This window comes from Uranotaenia lowii, chromosome 3 (assembly GCF_029784155.1).
Source record: "Uranotaenia lowii strain MFRU-FL chromosome 3, ASM2978415v1, whole genome shotgun sequence".
NCBI lineage: Eukaryota > Metazoa > Arthropoda > Insecta > Diptera > Culicidae > Uranotaenia > Uranotaenia lowii.
In genome coordinates, this window is record NC_073693.1 from 159,768,696 (window position 1) to 159,793,193 (window position 24,498).

Genomic DNA, 24,498 nt, shown 5'->3' on the forward strand with positions numbered 1-24,498 from the left:
TTGTAGGCGGCATTGAGGACAGTGATCGCTCGGTAGTTCTCACAGTCCAATTTGTCGCCCTTCTTGTAGATGGGGCATATTACCCCTTCCTTCCACTCCTCCGGTAGCTGTTCTATGTCCCAGATCCGGATTATCAACCGGTGTAGGCAATCGGCCAACCTGTCCGGGCCCATTTTGATGAGTTCAGCTGCGATGCCATCCTTCCCAGCCGACTTGTTTCTATTCAGCTGGCGAATGGCTTCCTTAACTTCACTCATCGTTGGGAGTGGCTCCTCTTCGTCGTTGGCTACGCCGGCGATATACCTTCCCCCACCGTCTTGATCTCCTGCATGTGCGCCGTTCAGGTGTTCATCGAAGTGCTGCTTCCACCTTTTGATCACCTCACGATTGTCCGTCAGGATACCCCCGTTCTTATCCCGGCACATTTCGGCTTGCGGCACGAAGCCTTTGCGGGATGCGTTGAGTTTCTGATAGAACTTTCGTGTTTCTTGGGAACGATGCAGCTGCTCCAGCTCCTCGAGCTCCTCCTCCTCCAGGCGGCGCTTTTTCTCCTGGAAAAGTCGAACTCGCTGCCTCTTCCGCTGTCGGTGATTTTCCACATTTCGACGGGTGCCTCTTTGCACTACTGCCGCCCGCGCGGCATTCTCTTCGTCCATCACCCTCCTACACTCCTCGTCGAACCAGTCGTTCCGTCGAGATCGCTCCACATAACCGATGACGTTCTCCGCAGCACTGTTGATGGCTGTTTTGATGGTATCCCAACAGTCCTCGAGAGGGGCTTCGTCAAGCTCGCCCTCTGCCGGCAGCGCTGCTTCGACCGATTGCGCGTAGTCTGCCGCGACCTCAGGTTGCTTCAGTCGCGCGATATTTAACCGAGGCGGGCGCCGGTTTCGCGTGTTGTTCACTACGGAGAGTTTTGGGCGCATCTTCACCATCACCAGATAATGGTCCGACTCGATGTTGGCGCCCCGACAGGATCTGACGTCGATGATGTCTGAGAAGTGCCGGCTGTCTATCAAAACGTGGTCGATCTGTGATTGAGTTTGGTACGGTGATCTCCAGGTGTACTTGTGTGGGAGGCGGTGCTGAAAAAAGGTACTACGTACGGCCATTCGTTTGGAGGCGGCGAAATCAATGAGTCTGAGGCCGTTTTCGTTGGTCAGCTGGTGCGCGCTGAACCTTCCAATTGTCGGTTTAAATTCCTCCTCCTGGCCGACCTGAGCATTGAAATCCCCGATGACGATCTTGATATCATGTTTTGGGCAACGGTCGTATTCACGCTCCAGCTGCGCGTAGAATTCGTCTTTGTCGTCACCGGTACTTCCGAGGTGAGGGCTGTGCACGTTGATGATGCTGATGTTGAAGAACCGGCCCTTGATTCTCAACCGGCACATTCGTGAGTTGATCGGCCACCACCCGATCACGCGCTTTTGCATCTTTCCCATCACTATAAAAGCTGTTCCAAGCTCGTGTGTGTTGCCGCAGCTCTGGTAGATGGCTCGACCATCTGGATACGTTCGTACCGTGGAGCCCTTCCAGCATACCTCCTGCAGCGCTACGATGTCGAATTTGCGGCTCTTCAATTCGTTGGAGAGCACGTGGGTACTGCCCACAAAATTTAGAGATCGGCAGTTCCATGTTCCAAGTTTCCAATCGCTAGTCCCTTTTCGTCGCGTGGGTCTTTGCCGATTTCCATCCGAAATTTGTTGTTCGTTATTCGTTGCTTATGTTTTTTTTAGTAGTCACAGGCTCGCAAGGCCCGCAGCTAACCCCACTATCTCGCAGGAGGACCGTCGTGATGTTGCTGTTTTGGGTCCCGAACACCACCAGGACGTTGTTGCACTCCGCACGCCGCCCCTAACATGGAGAACAGACGCGTGCGAAGCCCCCTAACTCATTCTGCATGCGACCAAAGCATCCACCGGGGTTGGGTACCCGATCTCCGCTAAGGTTGCTCGCACCCCAGCTAGTACCACGGGGAGGTAGAGAATCGGAGTTGCAGACAAGAGGTGATATGACCACTACCCGAAGGTTGGGTGTATGGGGTCTCGAGTTGCACATTGTCTACTTCACTAGCCATTTTATTTATATAAAAAAATATGGAAACATTAAGTATTAAGCTCAATTGATAAAACAATTATTATCAAACCGATTTCCATGAGTTCGAACTCAAGTGTAACATCAAACACTAGGGAATCGGATAGGCCATTAATTGAATCGTTAAGTTTTATTATTTATTAATTGAATCATTATTTTTCATCAGTTTCGAACTATGACTAAAAAATATGTAGAAAGCCTTCCTCCTCCTTCCCGTCGGCCCTCTGAAAGGAAGAATCAATTTTTGTGTGCCTGGTTTGGTACGCTGTAACTTTTGGTTCTACTCGAAATTAATTTTACATCTTTTCTGTCCCTAAAGTTGATATATAAAAGGTGCTGCATATATTAAGGGGTAAAAACCCCGTGTGAGACATAAGGCATAAAGCAGCGCACCTAGCGGTTTATTTTGGAAGCTCAAGATCAAAGATGGTTCCACTCAAGATCATATTTTACTTTTTAAAACCACGCGATTAATTGATACTTTGATGAAAAACTTGTTACAAAAATCCGAATAATGCTTTTTTATGAGTTTTTCAACCATTTTAGTCATTAAGAATCAGATTATGACGGCCAAGGGTTCCATAAATTGACGTTCAAAGTCAGCTCAGATTGGTGAAAATAGCAGCAGAAATGCGTATGTTTTTAAAGCTTCTAATAACATTATTTCATTTCATAAATTTTAGCAAAAATGACAAAGGTTGTATGAAAAGATCTTGAAAAAGTGTTATTTCAACATTTTGATAAGATTCATAAATAATCATTGCTTAGATCTTAGGAAAAGTAAATGGTTCCGCTCAAGATCAGATTTCGACTAGTTCCGCTCAAGATCATTTACCCTATAAGAGCCTTCATTCATTTACAAATGAAGCGTCTCTCAATACAGCATATCATCTAATTTTATTAAAATTGATTTGTCAATTCAATAAACCATCTCATTATGTCAAAACGCTTACATTCATCACTTTAAACAAAAATCCTTCGAGGATAGTTAAAATTTTGTCATTTTTTTGTTAAATTTGTATGGGAGCCCCCTTTTTGGGTCGGAGAGGTTTGGAACTATTATAAAACCATATGCAGTCTTGAAATCGACTACCCACTAAATTCCACGATGATCGGTTTTGTAGTTTCTGAAAATTGTACGAACTGTTTCAAATTTGTGTTAGTTTTATATAGGAGCCAAGCTACTCACCAAATTTCACGTTGATCGGTCCATTAGTTTTCAAAAAATGTTCGAATTATGTCATTTTTTTTAATTGTATGGGAGCCTCCCTCCTTCAAGTCGGAGCGGTTTGAAAGTAATTTAGAAACCATCTCCGCCCCCAAAAACTCTTACAAACCAAGTTTCACATTGATCGGTTCGGTAGTTTTCGAGCCTATAGGGAACAGACAGACAGACAAACATTCATTTTTATATATAAAGATTCTACATATATCAACGAAGTTCAGAACACAATTTTCTTGGAACCAATGGATGAAAATGGAGTCAATTTGATCATTTTTACCCTTTAAAACAAAACAAAGCTGTGGATTTGATACTTTTCCCGTGCGTATGTTAAAAAATAACAGCATATTATTGACTCCCTTTCTCAAACAGTTTATCAACTCAATAACTGAATCTAGAAATTACTCATATTGCCTTGAAACAGCAAGAGTGATTCCTATTTATATTTGGATCAGGTGATCCAGAACATGTTAGCAACTATCGACCAAAATCAAGTCTCAGCGTTTTTAGCAAAGTTTTCGAGAAATTACTTGTTAATAGAATTACAAATTTCTTCAATTGCAACAATTTAATTTTCTATATAGTATACAATATGGGTTTAGAGCAGGCTTAAATACTGTTATCGCTGTTTTTGAACTTATGGATTTCACAATTGACTCCAAAAATATATTTGGTGCCTTATTCTTGGACTTAAAAAAGGCGTTTGAAACGGCATCTTACTGCAAAATTAAATAAATATTGAATAAGGAGTATAGCCAATGCTGCTCAATATCAGTCACTTTCGTTAGATCCTGACTAGTGGGCCACAGTGGCTAGTAGTCAATGTCAGCAAAAGAATTTCAAAGTCGTCTACAAATTGAATGGCCAAGCAACAAACTCCGTCAGGCAGCAATCCCAAGCAACCAAAAGAGTATCTTTATTCTGGGTACCAGGCCACTGCGGTATCCTAGGGAACGAAGAAGCAGACCAACTAGCTAGGGAAGGATCTCAGGGACTGTTGATTGGACCTGAACCTTTCTGCGGAGTATCGAGAAGTGCCTTGACCATGGAGCTCAAGAACTGGGAAAGCACCACTATTGTTTCCAACTGGAAAACAGCGGAGGGAGCAACTCAGGCAAAAAGATTCATTGAACCAAGCGCACGACTCTCAAAAAACATGTTGAACTTAAGTAAGCACGAACTAAGTACTTACACAGGTCTCTTGACCGGACATTGTCCTACAAAACAGCATCTCAAAAGGATAAACATAATTCAAAACGAAGACTGTCGGTTCTGCGGGTTCGAAAAAGAAACTGCAGAGCATCTTCTATGCAACTGCTGCGCCCTCCTAAATAGGAGAGAGCGTGTACTTGGGGCAAAGTTAATAAGCGCACAAGACATATGGTTGCATATCAGCCCTAAGAAGGTTATATCAAATAAAATGCTTAGTCAGCAATCAACTGTCACTCCAATCAATAGTGCAGGTGAACCTGAAAGCTTATAGTAACGCGGGGTAAATACCACAATAGATCAACTACTGGTCGCAGTGGGCTCTCCCCTACAAGGAAAAAAAAACCAAAAGTTCCATATCTACTAAAACGCGTGCCCACAAAGTGTGCATAAAGGGTGTACGGAATCAAATTGCGACACACAAAAATATTCGGCAAAATTCACCCGTTCAACCAATCACATTCAAACTTTCAGCGAAAAAAATAAAACATATTATGAATATTTTCCCATGTTGGTTTTGTTCAATTTCGCACGCACCTTCTTATTTACATTATTTACTCAAGGTCCTGTATAACATATGGACCAACTTTTTTTCGCGTGGCAATGTCTGCTTCATGATGGCCCAGTACTTTTCAATTGGCCGCAGTTCCGGTGCGTTCGGGAGGTGGAGATGCTTCGGCAAGAAATTGACTTCTTACCACTCTGAAGTATATCATATTCATGATCTACTTCAACGACGTGCTGCTGCTTTTCGATGAACCAAAACTGGCGTATGCCGACGACTTGAAATTGTTTCAACCCATCAACAGCCCCGAAGATGTCAGCGTCTTGCAGAGCCAGTTTAACATCTTCGCCGCCTGGTGTGATGTCAATTGCCTTTTCTTGAATCGCACCAAATGTACAGTAATTTCGTTTTCACGCAAGCGGCTACCGCTATCTGCTGATAATTTTCTAGGACATGAGGCAGTTGCACGAGTTGAGCATGTGAAAGACCTTGGTAAGATCCTGGACAAACGGCTGGATTTCAAGATCCACACAAACTACATCGTCGATAAAGCTTTCAGATGCCTGGATCTTTTATTCCGCATGACAAAAGACTTTAAGGATATTTATTGTCTCAAGAGTCTTTACTGCAGCTTGGTTCGATCGTCCCTCGAATATGCCTTGGCTGAATGGTGCCCCTACTACCAAAATGGCTCGGAGCGTATCGAGGCCATCCAGAAGCGTTTTTTGCGCTTCGCTCTCCGGAACCTGAACTGGCAAGATCCGTTCCGACTTCCCAGCTACGAAAGCCGCTGCCGCCTTATCGAAATCGACACGCTGCAGGCGTGAACCGACTGCCCTGCACTGCTAGAAGCACTCCAACTCAGCGTACGATCACGAGGCTTGAGGAATCGTAATCTTCAGCTCTTTGCTCCTCTCCGACAGAATAATTACGGAGCTAATACAGCGCTAATTGGTGCAAAAAGGACGTTTAACCGCTTCTCCGATCATTTTAATTTTGACGTTTCGAGGGAATTATTCCGAAGAAGAATCCTTAGTGCTTTAAGTATAGTATAGGGTAAATTCCATGTAATTGTAGTTTGTCTTTAATTTTTAACCTATCGTTTGAATCAATTTGAGATCTATTGATGAGAATAAATAAATAACAAATAACCTGCCCATTGACCGTTCCAGTTGTTACGAATGGGGTGCTCCGCTCTTCACAGGAACAAATTGCTTGCCAAATCATGTATTTTTGGCAAACTTTGACATCTTCTGCTTTCTAACGTCATCAAGGACACCGAACTTATGAAGAGCGGTGAAAAACTGGACCCCTGGAAGCTGCCTGCATTCTGCTTTTACCTAAGTCTCATCATCCATAACGCACGCAACCGGCGCTCGCCTCGGTTAAATATCGCGCGACTGAAGCAGCCCGAAGTCGCGGCAGACTACGCGCAATCGGTCGAAGCAGCGCTGCCGGCAGAGGGCGAGCTTGACGAAGCCCCTCTCGAGGACTGTTGGGATACCATCAAGACAGCCATCAACAGTGCTGCTGACAACGTCATCGGTTATGTGGAGCGAACTCGACGGAACGACTGGTTCGACGAGGAGTGTAGGAGGGTGATGGACGAAGAGAATGCCGCGCGGGCGGCAGTAGTGCAAAGAGGCACCCGTCGAAATGTTACAAATCACCGACAGCGGAAGAGGCAGCGAGTCCGAATTTTCCAGGAGAAAAAGCGCCGCCTGGAGGAGGAGGAGCTGGAGCAGCTGCATCGTTCCCAAGAAACACGAAAGTTCTATCAGAAACTCAACACATCCCGCAAAGGCTTCGTGCCGCAAGCCGAAATGTGCCGGGATAAGGACGGAGGCATCCTGACGGACAATCGTGAGGTGATCAAAAGGTGGAAGCAGCACTTCGATGAACACCTGAACGGCGCACGTGCAGGAGATCAAGACGGTGGGGGAAGGTACATCGCCGGCGTAGCCAACGACGTAGAGGAGCCACTCCCAACGATGAGCGAAGTTAAGGAAGCCATTCGCCAGCTGAATAGAAACAAGTCGGCTGGGAAGGATGGTATCGCAGCTGAACTCATCAAAATGGGCCCGGACAAGTTGGCCGATTGCCTACACCGGTTGATAGTCCGGATCTGGGACATAGAACAGCTACCGGAGGAGTGGAAGGAGGGCGTAATATGTCCCATCTACAAGAAGGGCGACAAATTGAACTGTGAGAACTACCGAGCGATCATTGTCCTCAATGCCGCCTACAAAGTGTTGTCCCGAATCCTCCTCCGCCGCCTAACGCCACAAGCAAACAGATTCGTGGGAAGTCATCAGGGGAGTGGAGGGGCGGTTTTTGACGGACCAGATATTCACATTACGGCAAATCCTCCAAAAATGCCTGGTACACCAAGTCCCTACGCACCATCTATTCATCGACTTCAAAGCCGCATACGACACGATCGACCGTAACGAGCTATGGAAAATCATGGACGAGAACGGCTTTTCCGGGAAGCTGATCAGACTGATCAAGGCGACGATGGATGGAACGCAGTGCTGTTTGCGGATCTCGGGTGAATTGTCGAGCTCATTCGAATCGCGCAGGGAGCTTCGACAAGGTGATGGTCTATCCTACATGTTGTTCAACGTGGCGCTAGAAGGTGTTATTCGACGAGCGGTGGACGAAATGCGGGGCACGATTTTCAACAGATCCAGTCAACTTATCTGCTTTGCCGATGACATTGATATAGTCGGCGGATCATCTGTGGCGGTGGAAGACATCTACCGCAAACTGAAACGCGAAGCAGGAAGGATTGGGTTGATGATTAATACGTCCAAGACGAAGTACATGCTGGCCTGCGGATTCGAGACCGACCGAACCGGCTTGTCCAGTAACAACAAGGTAACGATCGACGGCGACGAGCTGGAGATAGTCGAAGACTTTGTCTATCTCGGCTTACTGCTGACCGCAGACAATGACACCAGCCGTGAGATCCGGAGGCGAATTATCAGCGGGAGTCGTGCCTACTATGGACTCCACAAGCAACTGCGGTCGAGAAGACTTAGCCCTCGCACGAAGTGTAACCTGTATATGACGCTCATTAGACCGGTTGTTCTCTACGGGCACGAGACATGGATAATGCTCGAGGAGGACCTGCGTACACTCGGAGTATTCGAGCGACGAGTGTTAAGAACCATCTTTGGCGGCGTATTGGAGAACGGAGTGTAGAGGCGAACGATGATCCACGAGCTCGCACGACTCTACGGCGAACCCAGAATCCAGAAGTTGGTGAAAGCTGGCCGAATACGCTGGGCGGGACATGTTGCGAGAATGCCGGACGACTGTCCTGCAAAACAGGTGTTCGCTACGAATCCGGTAGGAACAAGACGAGCGGACTTGGGGTGCCCGAGGAATTGGAGAACGGTTGCCATGGACCGAGTGAATTTTAGGAATTATGTTCGTCAAGTTATGTCGTGAGACGGAATACTATGTAAATAATAAATAAATAATAAAATAATCATCCATAACGAGGCAATGTTGTTTCGTCAACATCTGGGTGTAGAGCTTCCGTGCACGTGTTTACCTACCGTATTCTGCCGTTCATCGTGATAAGGCGCCTTTTGAACGTTGTACGTGTGTAGTCCTTTACGATTTTTCGCATCTTACACGAAAGTTTTGGTTAGATTCAGTTTCTTTGCTACATCTCGAACTGAACTGTTGGGATTCCTCTTGAAAGCTTGATCTGCCCGCTTGTGAGCGTAGGTTCGTTTCCCTCATTACATATTGCAATATGGTTTTGTGCAAGAATCTCTGAAAAGGACTCACCTCTATTGTTGATGTCTGTACTTCCCCATAGCGTGTGATATGCGTTAGCATCGCAGCAGATTCCAAACTTACTTACTTACTTAATGATCCCGCGCCGATCCTCCGGTGCATAGGGCCGTGGTAAAAGACCTCCACTGTTGACGATCCGGAGCCAGCGTCTTCACCTGGTCCCAGTCAAGATTCTCGTCGACAGTTCGGATTTCAGCGGCTAGGCTTCGCCGCCACGAATTTCTGGGTCTGCCTCTTCTTCGATGACCCTCTGGATTCCAATCCAGCGCCTCTCTGCAAATCTCGTTTTCATCTCTTCGCAGCGTGTGCCCAATCCATCTCCACTTACGTTCCCGAATCTCGATTTCTAGCGCCTTTTGATGACACCGGCGATGTAGTTCCTCATTCGAGATCCAGTTGCCAGGCCACCAAGCGCGGATGATATTCCGCAGGCAGCGGTTTACAAATACTTGCAGTTTTCGCGTCGTCACCGCATATGTGCACCAAGTTTCGCACCCGTACAGCAATACGGATTTGACGTTTGAGTTGAAGATTCGGATTTTTGTTCGTAGAGAGATCTGGCGTGACCGCCAGATGTTTCGGAGACTCGCAAACGCAAATCGGGCCTTTCTGATCCGTGTTTCGATGTCTTTTCTGGTACCACCATCAGGCGTAATCTGGCTACCAAGATACTGGAAGCATTCCACTTTCTCAACCTGTTGCCCAGCTACCATGAAACTGGAGGGATTTCCTGTGTTGATCTCCATCGACTTGGTCTTTCCGACATTGACTTTGAGACCTGCTGCCTTGGAGCTTTCGGTGAGGTCGTCGAGTTTGCTCTGCATATCTGGTTGTGTTTGGGCGAGCAAAACAATATCGTCAGCCAGGTCAAGGTCGTTCAGTTGCTCCATTGTTGAAGGATTCCACGGCAATCCTCGGTTCGGTGCACAGTCAATCGATCCAATCAGAATCTCATCCATTACGATTAGAAAAAGTAGCGGTGATAGAATACATCCTTGTCTCACTCCAGCAGTTACCGGGATTGGTTCGGACAAGACACCGTCATGCAAGACCTTGCACGAAAATGCCTCATACTGTGCTTCGATGAGATGGACTAGTTTCTCTGGGACCCCTCGTCGCCTTAGAGCCGCCCAGATGTTTTCATGGTTAAGTCGGTCGAATGCTTTTTCGAAATCAACGAACACCAGCAGAAGAGAGTCCTGAAATTCGTTGATTTGTTCCAGTATGATTCGTAGCGTTGTGATGTGGTCCACACATGATCGTCGAGATCGGAATCCAGCTTGTTGCCGTCGGAGTGTAGCGTCTATTTTCTCCTGGATCCTGTTCAGAATCACTTTGCAGAGTACTTTGAGGGTTGTACAGATCAACGTTATGCCTCGCCAGTTACCGCAATCTGTCAGGTCTCCTTTCTTCGGGACCTTTACGAGGATACCCTGCATCCAGTCGGCCGGGAATGTTGCAGTATCCCAGATGTCAGCGAAAAGACGGTGCAACATTTGTGCTGATAGGGCAGGGTCGGCTTTCAGCATTTCAGCAGGAATGCAATCGATCCCAGGTGCTTTGTTGGATTTCATGTTTTTGATTGCCACTTCTATTTCAGCCAGCGAAGGCGCTTCCGAGTTGACGCCATTTATGCGACTTACTGTTGGCGCTTCGAGCTGCAGATTCTGTTGGCCATCGCTATTCGTGACTCGGAAGAGTTGTTCGAAGTGCTCAGTCCATCGTTTGAGCTGATCTGTTCGATCGGTCAATAACTGACCTGCTCGGTCTTTCAGCGGCATTCTTGCATTAGTCCTTGCACCACTGAGGCGGCGAGAAATGTCATAAAGTAATCGGATATCTCCATTGGCGGCGGCTCTTTCTCCCTCTTCGGCTAGGGAGTTTGTCCAGGCTCTCTTGTCTCGTCTACAAGCTCGTTTAACTGCCTTTTCCAGCTCCGCATATCGTAAGCGGGCGGCTGCTTTGGCTGACCCGGTACATGCCTGCTCAATTCCGACTTTCGCCTTTCTCTGATCATCGACCATCCTCCAAGTTTCATCCGACATCCATTCACTCCTTCTTCCACAAACTTTACCGAGAGTACCATGGCTCGTCGTGATAAAGGCATTCTTGATTCCACACCACTGTTCTTCGACTGTTCCGTCTGTCGGCAGCTCCGAGGCTCGGGATTCTAGCTGTTCAACGTATGCCCTTTTCACCTCTGGATTCTCCAACCGGCGGACGTCGTATCGACACCCGACTTTCTCCTCCCGCCGTTGGACACGTGCAACTCTCAGTCGTATCTCGCCAAGGACGAGGTGATGGTCAGATGCAATGTCTGCGCTTCGCTTGTTGCGGACATCAAGAAGGCTCCTTCTCCATTTTCGGCTGATGCAGATGTGGTCAATTTGATTTTCTGTTCGGCCATCTCGGGATACCCAAGTGACCTTATGTGCTGGTCGATGGGGGAAGAGCGATCCACCGATCACCATGTTGTTGTTGCCACAAAATTCTACAAACAGCTCTCCGTTTTCGCTCAGATTCCAAACTTTTGGTCGATATCTTAAGTAGCTTTTTGTAATTGATGTTAAGTTCATTCCATTTTTTTGTAGAAAAATCAACACATGTGTTTTGTTTTGTATGGAATAAGGATTCAAGTGCAACTTCTATTTTGCATTTAGTCCACCCCATCCTGAGATGATCGGGTTTAGATTTGAAGTGCAGTTTTTGGGAAATCTTTCAACTTTAAGCTAAGTTTGAGTCTGTTTGAGTCATATTGGGGAAGATTTCATACTTATGTCCGACAGTGCAGTTAATTTATTTTTTGAAACGTTGTTGTTGATTTCAATAACCACAGAAAAAGAATTTCATAGCTATTAATTTCAACCTTATTTCAAAATTTTGAAAATTGAAAATCAGTTAAAAAGTAATGAAGTCAAACGAAGATAAAAGAGTTAAGAGCTCTAGACCAACTTAACGTAATTGAGTATTGCGGGCAAATATTTACAAAAGTGTTGAGAGAGGAATAAACTGTTGCCTTGATCCATCGAAAGTCTAGTTCGAGTTTGTAGGATTTAATCACTTCAATTAATTCCGAAAAAATAAAGTTAACAAACTTCAAACCTTTATAAAACTTTGATGGAATAAAAATCGAATAAGCTTTTCACTTTGCAAATATTTCAGAAGATTAGACAATTATAGGATTATGAAATCAAAGTTTGATAATCCTATGCAATTTTGATGAAATTTACATGATTATTAGTGAAATTAAGGCTTTACTTATTTTTCAATCAACTAAATGCATCCTAACGGATAACCGTATGTGGATGACTATGTCAATGACATCATATTTTTCTTTCACCAAAAGTTTGCTCAAGATATGGAGTCCTACTGACAAGTTGGATAGGTTGTCTTGAATTCTTATTTCATCTTCTGAAAGAATTGGAAATGAGTTGTCCGCTACTCCCACCTATTAAATCCGACTCTGTTAAACATTGTTATTCAACTTTCTGAGCCCCCAAACCAACGAAAAAAAACTGTTAGAAGGTACTTCTCAGCCACTTTTCGTTTCCACCTAATAATGCTTCATATCTAAGTGTATTTTTTTTTTTGCTTACCCGACTTGATTTGCATAAAAGTATGTCTTCTTGCAAATTTCTGCTCGATGAAGGTACAACTTATAATCTCACTTTGGCGCAATGTCACTTTCGCCGACAGCCAATCTTTTTTCGGCGTTTCACTCGCTCGCGCACCTCGATATAGAGTCAGGCAGGTCTCAGGACTGGGCGAAAAAAGGCGGGCCCACAAATTTGTTCTTGTTGATAACTTTTTTTTGCCACCGACGAACCAACTTGACTGCCAAATCGAAAAAGGAACTTTATGATAATCTCTGTTTACTGTCTGCGGTTTTTTCCTGTTCACCGCATCCGGCCAGAGCTCTAAGGTGGAAACGCCTGGACCTGGGACCTTTCGTTCGTTCGTTCCCCTGGAAAGCCAACACTTGAACTTCTGTCTTTTTTTTCTATTCGCCCGCGCAATTTCGATTCCCAAGCTAAATTGTTAGAAAACCAATCGCCGATGACATTCGAACGTCCAAGTTGGGGACAATGCAATGGTGGCACGCGGGCACATCGACTCGACTTTGGCTCCCAGGCGTGGTGGAGTGACCTTTTCCAGGGCGTTGGTGCGATTTAATCGATTTTCCAGTAGGAAGGTACTTGGTATGATGTTCTATAATGGAAACACACTTTCACGATTCACTTTTTTTTTTGCACTTCTCCCTCCCTCGAGGGTTTTTGGGTTCTGCATCTGGTGCCTTCAAGCACAAACTGATGGAGGAAAGGAATTTTAGTTATTGCTATTCAATGTCTAATTTGACTTCGGTGTCCTTCGGGGTGGAAGTAAGTTTAACAAATTGCTTGCCATCGGTAATGATTAGTGAGAGTAAATGCTTCCATTACTAGCAATTAGCTACGCGGAAGCGCTGTGAGACATTATGATAAGTTATTTCTGTTCTGACTACATCGAAAATATTTACTAGCACCTCAATATGTCGGTTTAATACATTTCTAATTAGTATCGCAGTCAGCTCTTGCATAAGAATCGTTCAATAAATACCACATTACAAACGATTTAACTCATCTAATGACATCGACGCACTCATAAATATTTTGAAGTAATGATTGAACAAGTTCCCCGACCGCTACTTTATAGTTTTATATTATATTCATAAGTGACTAAAGTTCTCCCCAGTTTACGGTACGTTGATTTCGAACTACTGTGTTTAGATGAACTTGAAGAAAAATTGAAAACAAACATCTGAAAAGAAATGATAAAAATATCAGATAGCTCGACCCGTTTTAACGTGGGAGGAAAAAGGTGCAACTTTGTGGTTTGTTAAAATGCCACAAGCTAATAAGCATAATTGGAATTTGCTGTTGGTACGACAAATATTGACTTGTGATGCTGAGAAGCCTTCCTTTTCAAATATGAATAGGACGATTGAAATAAACAAGTTTTTTTTAAAGAATCAATAACACAAAATTTGAAATGATAATTTGGGCTGGTTCAGTTCCAAATTTGTATGTACAGTATCTACTTGGATAGAGCTTACAGCCTGTTAGTAGTACTAATGAAAACATAAGGATACAAACTACGTAGGACTTGTATGCAAATACAGACACCACATGATCACACACAACAGAATACGATATTACGTGGGATTCCAAAAAGGTCAATAGCTTACTTGTAAAAAGATGCAAACATTGTAAACATACCCAAGTAACACAGATCAAGCCAATTGGCTTTTTTGAGTTTAAATATTGTTTTATGAAGACTTTTCAATGGCATCCAATTTTTAAAACGGTTTTATTGTAACATAGCAAATGCTTCATTTATCGTGGGTTTTAAAAGAGCCCTGAAAGTTTTGCTAAAACTTGAATAAAACACTATCTTAAGAGTGTTGTAAAATAGTTGCAAAAGTATTGCTAAAGATTCAATAAAACACATATTTTCCTGTTTTTATTAGAGCTTTGGTACCAGTTTTAATAATGCGCTCAATACGCTTTTAAAACTAGCGTTCAAGCCAAGTTGAAAAACTGTTTTATTGGAACATTGGATGTAGGCATGATAAAACTAAGTGACAGATGATTTGACAATCGAGAAGAACGTATACACGCTTAAACTTTTTTACCTCTTTTTGAGACAGCATAACCTGTTTTGAAAGGATTATCACTCAAAATTGAGAAAAGCGTGCTATCAAAATGATATAAATTAACACAGTCTAATTCATCTGAAAAATAAAAACAATTTTGTTGTATCCGCATTCATATTTCAAAACAACCACAAATCAGTCCACATCATTATTCGCTCTGTGCCTACTGTGAATAAACGGTTTTTCCGATTCGATAAGAATAACTGTATTAGAAAATTCATTTACAAGTATGCCTATTAAACTACTCGTTTTATTTAACCATCTCTGTCTCTCAATGCGAAGTTGATCTTTATTTACGTCATCTAATCCAGAACTAACAAAATTATTTTCAGATCAACCGTCCTTGAAAATTTCTAGAAGACTGCAGAAACCGGCTTCAACTCAGCAAAGACGGAGAAATTGAGTTTCATCACAAGCGAAAATGCTCATTCTAAATCAGCCTCAATAAGTTTCAGATGATATATTCAGAATGAAGACCACTAGCATTGGCCGATCATTGAAAATAACGATTTATTTAAAGCGTAATGCAGTTCTGGTAATAGTAAGCAAAACATCCGAAGGACGTTTTAAAGAATCGTTTATTGCTTCCTATTATTTTCCCATACAACTGTTTTAACAGTTTTTAACTGTTTTACATAACCTAACTACACATTCAAAATTCAATCATTTCGGAATTCACGATTCAGGCAATGTTTTTACAATTTCAATAATCGTTTGCTAAACGTTTTATTACACTTCAAAAATCATTTGATTATAACCTTCATTTATGCGGGTTATTTTTTAGCTTTGAGGCCAGGTTTTTGATGACAGAAAATGTTCTATTCCAAAACAGTTTGAGATTATTTGATAGCAATACCTACTTGTTATTTAAAGATAATTGACCATCATCTATTCATAGTTAAAAGGAAACAAAACAAAAAGTTGCATGAATGCCTTTTGCCAAGCAACAAATCGAAATGTTCTCATTTATTGCGAAAAACTTCTCTTTCTCAAAAATGGATAAATCCTTCATGAGCGTGTATTCCATTAAGAGAAACGTCAAACGAAGCTGTGATTCAAGGTCTCTTAAAACCATTTAAAAACTGTTTATTGAAATTGTTTTATTACCACATTTTTCTAACCGGCATAAAACCATTTTAACACTGTTTTACAACTGCCTTAAGATTTTCAATATTAATTTACTGAACGCCATGTTGATTGTGAAATTGAATCGAAATTACTGACGCCATGTTGCTGGAAATAATACTTTAATACTAAAAACTAGACATTTTCATCAAATTTGACAATGTTGGCGGTACTTTTTGTTGTATAGGTGATAAATTTCAACGCAAAACAAAAGTTGCATCTTTTGAGCCAATTTATTTTTTTCCTTTAATTATAATTTTTTATTTAAAAAATACTTAAAATATGGCCAACCTTGATTTTCGTATTACTATATTACTATTTCGTATATACTTCACCAGAAATCTGAGGTTGCAGGAAGTTTCTTGCTTAGATATATTGAAAATGAGAATGAGAATATTTTAAAAATATTTTAAATGGAATCTTTACCTATCATAAAATGCTTGGGAGAGTAAGTGATAAAACGAGAAAAAACACGGAACAGAAAGCTCCCACAGTAAAATTCCTATCAGATTTCACAGCTCCCACAGTAAAATTCCTATCCGATTCCACGACGTAGTTTTAAAAGAGCAGTGGATAGTCTGAAGAGGGCTCTGAAAGGTTTCTTAAAGCTATGTCTATAAGGTCGAATAAAACTATTCTGTTGGATGTTTTATTATAGCGTATAGAATTAGCTTTAAAAACGTTAACAAAATGGGCCCTTTTGGCCATATGTTAGCTTTAAAGTAGTTGTGCTAATGCGTAGAATGCGCTATGGCTTATAAAGTAGCTTTAGGAAATAGTCTTAAGCAAACTGTTAAGGTTGGAATAAAACTTAAATTGTTACTTGGGATAACACACCTTTCAAAAACTGTCCTCAAACCCATGATGCTGGGAAAGTCTTCTTCAAAATGCAAGTTATTTAAAATGCTCAAATGCCTTTTATAAGTATTTCATCTTTTATTTTTCACCATATTTTTTCAGTTGTATCCTAAACTATTTTGGATCTATCATAGCTTTAAACTTTTAAGAACTCTTTAGTTCTTATTTGGAAAAAGATAATAAATCGTGGTATATTTCTCAACTCTCATGTAATTTTGGAGTTGTGTAAAGGGTAATACTGTCGAAATTTGGTCAATATCAACTTGACGTATTTCTTTCAATTTTGCATTTAAAAAATCTGAACACCCCTCATTTTGAAGGTGTATGTGTGTAGAATGTTGCTCTTATTTTGATTTTGGAATTCACTCTTCAGTTGTCAAAATGCCGTCCAAGGAAGAAGAGCAGGGTATCCAAATTTTGCTCGCGCATAGCGAAAATCCGAGCTACTCGCACGCAAAGCTGGCAAAATCGCTAAAAGTTGCCAAATCAACCGTTACAAATGTAATTAAAGTGTTTGGGGAACGTTTGTCGACAGCCAGGAAGTCTGGATCGGGGAGAAATCGAAAACCGGAAGCCGCTGAGACGACAAAGAAAGTTGCCGGTAGTTTCAAGCGAACCCCTAACCTCTCTCTCCGAGATGCCGCAAATAAGCTGGGTGTATCGTCTACAACCGTGCATCGAGCCAAAAATCGAGCCGGACTATCGACTTACAAGAAGGTAGTGACTCCAAATCGCGATGATAAACAAAATACGACGGCCAAAGCGCGATCCCGGAGGCTGTACACGACGATGCTGACGAAGTTTGACTGCGTGGTAATGGACGACGAAACCTACGTCAAAGCCGACTACAAGCAGCTTCCGGGCAGGAATTTTATACGGCAAAAAGAAAGGGAAAGGTAGCAGATATTTTCAAGCACATGAAATTGTCAAAGTTCGCGAAGAAATATCTGGTATGGCAAGCCATCTGTACCTGTGGCTTCAAAAGCAGCTTTTTCATAGCTTCCGGGACTGTCAACCAAGAAATTTACGTGAAAGAGTGTTTGAATAAACGTCTGCTGTCTTTCCTGAGAAAAAAACGGTTGTTCCGTACTGTTTTGGCCGGATTTGGCATCTAGCCATTACGGTAAAAAGGCCATGGAGTGGTACGCCGCCAACAACGTGCAGGTGGTTCCCAAGGACAAGAACCCTCCCAACACGCCGGAGCTCCGCACAATTGAGAAATACTGGGTTATTGTCAAGCGGAACCTAAAGAAGACCAAAAAAACTGCTAAGGACGAGCAGTAGTTCAAGGCAAACTGGCTTTCTGCGGCGAAGAAGGTGGACAAGGTGGCTGTACAAAATCTGATGGCAGGAGTTAAGCTTAAGGCCTAGCAATTCGGATTTGAAAAAGCGGAAGCCTAACTGAATATTTTTCCTGAATTTAAAACTAATTAAACTTGAAAAAGAAATTTGATTTGATTTTTTAAATAAACGATTTCACCGATTTACACGCGTTTTCCCTTGACCAAATTTTGATCGTATCACCCTTTAGTATTAATGAAATTTCATTTATAGAAATGTTCAATAAACATCTTTGCGGTTATGCTTTCTTACTGAAATCAGTATTGAAACAACGTTATCAAGATCTTTTCAAAAGATTTTAAAATCGGGAAATTTCTTATATCAAAGAAATGTGCATTGTCCATTTAAACAAACCAAAAATCAGTTTTGATCTTAAACAAATTGATTCAAAACCCATGATAGTTGAATTTAATTTGATGAAAAGAGAAAAATATTTAATTTTATATCAAGAGTGCCAGTGATCAAAGTCAAACAAAAAATATTTCAGTTTATTAAAATTCTACCAGTTATCAAAATAAAAGGCTAGAATAGTCATTTTTTAAGTTGACTATAGTAACTTGCTATATGTATAATACAACTTGTTAAATTCATCATTGAAGCATACTCTAACAAAGGACAGGTTGGGAAATGTGTGATTATTTGAATGATCAATAAGGTCCTTCGGATGAACTTATAAAAATAAAGAATTCCAAGTTTTGTTGTAAATATTGAAAGCACAATGCAAATACTAATTAAGTTATCATTGAGCATCCAAATCTAGCTTAAAAGTTATAACTTCGAATCATTTTTCGAACTTTTTCATGATTGATTCAAAAAAGTTGATTCAAAATAATTTAAAAAAAAACAAACGTTTATAAATTTTCAAGCGAAGGTTTTATTGTTCAAAATAATAAGTTGTGAATATTTTGCCACCGTCAATTCAAATAGTGGGCCCTAGAAAAGACCAAAGGTAGCAACTATTTTTTAATATTTTTTTGTAAACTATGTTTTTCTTATTAAAAATTTAGATTTGTAGACTTGTTAGAAAATTATGTTTCAAAACACACATCTTAAGAAATGACAAACATCGACAAACTTATCGAAAATAAATCAATAATTTGACTTTAAAATTCGATAAAAATATTTTAAAATTCTAGGAGAAACTGTATTATTAAATTCGGTAATTTTTTATGAAATTAAAAAAAATATATTTTAGAAGGAAATTTGTTCAATAAATACATACGTGTAACCATTGTTGAACTTTATTATAGAGTTTTATTGATAACTTAAGAAAACGGCATTTTGGTGCGTATGTTTTTGATAAATTTAGTTGATTTTTCCATCCTGAATTCGAATCTTTTTGCAGATTTTGTCTATCACCTCTTATTTTGGTGAAATGAAGTTTACAATTTTATAAATGAATCAGTGTTAATGAAATCTATCATAACGGATGAGCTAATTAATCTACACAACAGAAAAAGATCTTATTCTGAATTTGTATTTTATACTTGATTCAATTGAGTAATATTTTTTGATATTGAAGATGATTATGAATGATCTTTATTGATAACTTATACAGTTTTTAAATATTTAAAAAAAATATCCTTACAAACATTTCTGATAATAATGAAAAAGTGGAAGAAAATGTTTTATTTTATCCACAAATTTGTTTTTCTGCAAGTTTACAAAAAGATTATTTTTGCTTTAAAAAATACCTTAGATTCAATTTTGTTTCAAACATTTTTTAAAAATTTGTTAAAATTAACGTATTTAATATAAAATGAAAAAAGCTAAAAAAAAGAAAACTTTTTAAATTTTTTTTGCAAAAGTCAAAATTATTTGCGGTCTTTGGGAAAGATATAAATTGATTCAAAACCTGTATTGTAAATTTTTATCTAAAGTTATGTAAAAGCTGCAAAAACTTCTTAAAGTATTTTTATCTATTTTCAAAAGTTATTTCAAAAACAAAAGCTGATAGAATAAAAAAAAACTAGTCACACAATTGGAATCAGGGATCTCAAATTGATCAAAATTAGCTCTAAAATGTTTTGCACTACGAAAAAATGTTAATTTGTGGCCTTGTTGAATTTAACAAAACCATTTTGAGAGTGAATTTAAGCATGAAGAGGAACAAGAAATACAAAATTAAAATGAGGTTTAAATTGTTTTCTGGAAGAATGTTTCATATTAGCATTAAATTTGTAACGAAATAAAAAAAAATATATTCAAAGGGCTTACTAATAAAGTTATGGATACTAGGTTTCAGATTTTTTATTTATTTATTTAATTAGTATTCGATGAATGAATTTTAGTGTTCAAAAAGTTGGTTTCAAATTGTGAACTTTCTCAGATTCACCTATTTATAAAAACCCATTCAAATACGAGGTTGGGTTCCTGTGTGTCAAAATTTCTGTTTCGTTACAAAAGGTTTTTAAAAAGCGAATAGAAATTTACGATACAATATAAATTTCAATTCGTGCACGTCATATAGTGTTTTGAATTGAAATGTCGTAAGCCTAGAGTGATTAAGGAGTAAATTGTGCGGAGCGAGCAAATTTTCTGACATGTGTGTTAACACTAATTTTTAAACAAATTTTAAGATAAATTTATTTTCCGTTACTACGGTAAATTTATTTATTGAAATGAAAATTTCAATCTGCATGGGGTTGCTTGATTTGTTTACGACACTTGTGTGGTACAAAATATGAGTGAGACTACATTAAAAAAAATAATTATTTTTCTGGTTAACCTTTCGAAACACTAACAAAATCAAAAACTTTCAACACTTCTAAGCCATTTTTGAACCAATGATGGGTACTTCTGATATGATTTGTTTTAAGAGAGATTTCGAACAATTTCACAATAAAATGAGAAAAATATCTATTGGAAAAGTCAGTCTGAAAAACTTATGTTATTTTTGTAACAGTTTTGAAGATTTTTGTATGTTTCACTACCGTTTTATACTTAAAGACCATTCTTCGCGAGAATAGGAACATTAGAAAATCAAGTGTACCAATGGCCGCGCAGAACTAAATTGTCATTTCTCCACAGCCTCTTTTTTAACTGTTTATTTTTTCAAGCAAATAATACTTCACTAATAGCTTCGTTCAACGGTTGGTAAAAATCGGTTTCAACTGGTTCCTAGTAGATGTTCAACGAGCCAATGTTTTGGTCGAGACTAGTCAGGTCGTTGTTCAATGGAGCAAGTAGAAACTAATCGAAACCAATCAAGCTCGGCAGCAGGATTCGTTTCGACCTGGTAGAAATCGGTCGAAGTCAATTGGAAAGAGACAGGTGATCAACTGTCAATCCATTTCTACTTGTTTCGACCCGTTTCGACTAAACTTCATTGAACAGACATAATACTCACTTTGGTTAGACATAATGGCCCTTATTCTGCGCCGCGCATGACGTGACGATAGTCGAGTCACCCAAGTCACTCTATTCCAGTAGTCGGTTTAGGTGAGGAACGTCACTTCGGATGAACTTTGTGAGCTCTTTACCCTATTCTCGTAGTCACCGTGGGTGAGAATTGTCGCATTCGGGTGACGAATTTAGGTGAGAATTGTCGGTACCTTTTCAGGTGGCGACGAGATAGAAATTTAAGGGAAAAATAATGCAAAACTGAATAATTAGACTCTGCATGTTTAATCACGTTAAAGTATGACGATTTTAAAAACAATTTGATTAATTTATTCGCAGAAGAGGAGCATTGTCAGAGGAGGCAAATTTTTATACAAAAACGCATATATTTGCGTAGTTTGAATTTAAAAATATTTTTTTTCGTAGTTTTCCCCCCCATCTCTATAAGTAAATTAAATTCACAAATGCCCAGTAGGAAATGAGAAATCTTGTTTTATTTGTTTCCAAACTGTATTTTCAAACTGTGATTTGAAAATATGAAATTGGCCTAACAAAAAATAATCTAGGCTAATTAGCTAAATCATTTTTCAGCAATCAAATCAAGAAAAATTGTGCTCCAAAATAACATTACCTAGTAAAATTTCTACACTAATTAATCCAAATCTGCCAAGAAAATAAATTCGTTTGCGATGTTGCTGACCAACAAAAGATTCATTGGCTATTGGCGTTGCTGAAAGAGTCGGTAATATTATCACTAGGCGAAAAGCGCCGGTTGCCTTTTTGAATCATCATCTATTAATGTATTCGGTCCATGCAAAACTCCTCCACCAGGTGCCTGTAGAGTTGATTGACTTACTGGTTCCTACCAGCATTTAATAGTTTTTTCCACATACTGCTGAAATGAAAACGAAAGACAATTCTACTTAAACTGTTTTACTAAACAGCAACTTATTTAACCAACCTGAAACAGCAGCTACGGTTTCGTATATATCCGGAAGTTTAACACTGGTCTTTTAAGGCAACAGCCATCCACTTCTGCGTTTATGTGGATTTTTTTCTCCATTTCGGTGCTGTTTCCGGGCCCACATTAAGCTTGTACAGAAATTATGAAAACTCCACTTTTTGCAGCAAAATTTGTCCCATTTTTCGTTCCAATCAGCTTGCTGAAACCGTACAATCCGATACTGGTCCCGGAAGAAGTGGAATTTTCACTCGTTATTTTAAAATTCAATTTCCAAAACTCGAAATGTAAACACCGGCACAAAAGATCAGCGCAAATTTCGCCATTTTGACACATGGGTTCATTCAGTCACTCACCTCTGTCACTTTACCCCCATCGACTCCGGGAATAAGGTGACAGAACTCACGGTGACTCCGAGGTGAGGTGACAATCCTCACGTCACGCGCGGCGCAGAATAAGGGCCAATACTAAATTTGAAAGACTTGCTTAAAAAGTTGACAACTGGCAAGGAAAATGTTTCTTTGTTTTTTTTTTCCTGAGCTTCTAACACAAAATAAATTTGTTTCCGGTATGGCAAGTGAACAATACTTAGAAAATGTAAAACACAGAAATTTCCTTTGTTGATTTACAAATAAAATATTGATTAAAGTTGGAAGTGCGCGGCCACTGGGTCTCGCACAGTAATTAAATTCTTAGTGTATGTTCACGGTTGGTGTTGAAGAAACAAAACAAAAAATATTAAGTCCTTAACTTGAATTAAAGCAAGAAATTATCGCATTTTAAATTATTCAATGGATAGAAACTACTGAACAATTTATTTAAATTTAAAAAGCTTATTTTTCGACCTGAAAACAATCTCGTCTTTAATTTGTTGTTGGTTTATGAATAATTCCTCAATACCGGTTTTGTCGGTCTTGACGAAAATGAAAAACCAAATTCCGGTTTTGGGAAATGGGTTCGGTACTAACATTCCTATTTCTGACTTGTGGGAAAAAAAATAATGGAGCGAATTTTTTGACGTCTTTGCAAGGCTTCGCCCATTCAAACTCTCATGTATTTCTCATGTTTAAACATATTTATATCATTCGCGACCTACATATATCAACGATTAGGGTTACCATATCCCGCAATGCTGTAGAGAGTACAATGAAAAAAATGAACAAAGAATATGTTAGATTTGTGCGCTACGAAGCATTTGAGTACGATATTGCTTTTTTGTTCTTTGATAACTGTTCAGGGGTTAATTGCATACTTAAAGGCGCATATAGCACTCACTGTAAAATACTACATATACGAAGATGCCTTCATGAGTATTTAGGAAAGGTAATGAAAGTTTTTGTAAGTTGTATTCCTTTCAAATTTCTTGTATAAGATGTGGTAAATACACTGCATATACTGGTACAAACAAGTTAATTTGTTTGATAAAATAACTTTCATAAAAAAGAGTACATTTGGTAAAAAGTAGAGTACGCCAATTTCTCGATCGAAAAAAAATACATGTACTCTTAAAAGAGTACGTATGGTAGCCCTATCAACGATGCAGTTGGCGGATAGTCATTTAAAAACTTATCCGGTACAACTGTGATCGATGTTTACTCTTGGGCTGGAACTCACGGACATCGGCTCGGAAAGCAACTGACTTGCCAACTAAGCCCTTGATTTTTTTATAGGTTAGGTTCAATGTTCTGTATTTGAATTAAATTTTCCCTTGCCCCGAAATATTTCATTGGAACTCTCAGAAAACCCACACAAAATGTATACCGGCGTAAACTACAAAATACAAGGAATGCAATGATATATGATAGGCGGATACAACGTTACACGATTTCTCTTTAAAACGTGTGACCAACATCTTTTTGCTAAGTGTTAGTGAATCTCGTTTCTAAGCTTTTTAATCAAATTTAAGCTTTTTTGCCTTGACAGCATTGGAGATGAAAGCTTAAATCTGATAAAAAAAGGCTTAAATCTGACAAAAAAAGCTTAAATCTGAGAGATGTTCTCCACACGACTTCTATAAGGTTGCATGTATTTACATCAGTTTTCAAAAATTTTAGCACAAATGACTTGCTCCAGAGGTGGCAACCGGGCGCTTTAGAGAAAACAGCACGTGTAAGGCAAGGTTGCCGAAATCACAGAAAAATCTGTAATTTTACAGAATTTTGAGCGAATTTTCATCACAGAATCTGTGTTACAGAACACAGAATTTTGAAATTTTCACAGATTTCACAGAATTTTTAAATTTTGAATGAATTTCCGAAATTTTAATTTCTTGTGGACAGTATCAAATTTAGATTTCTTACTTTGAATTAGAAAAGTATGATAACATTAGTAAT

The 24,498-nt window shown here is 39.8% G+C and overlaps 1 protein-coding gene across 2 annotated transcripts in view; it reads right to left on the reverse strand.

The window, feature by feature from the left end:
* Positions 1-24,498, reverse strand: part of LOC129755136 (uncharacterized) — an 824,173-nt gene that overhangs the window by 783,965 nt on the left and 15,710 nt on the right. For both annotated transcript variants that reach the window (XM_055751488.1, XM_055751489.1), the window contains exon 2: positions 12,443-13,153. The gene's annotated coding sequence lies outside the window, so the exon portion shown is untranslated. The remainder of the gene's footprint in view (positions 1-12,442; positions 13,154-24,498) is intronic.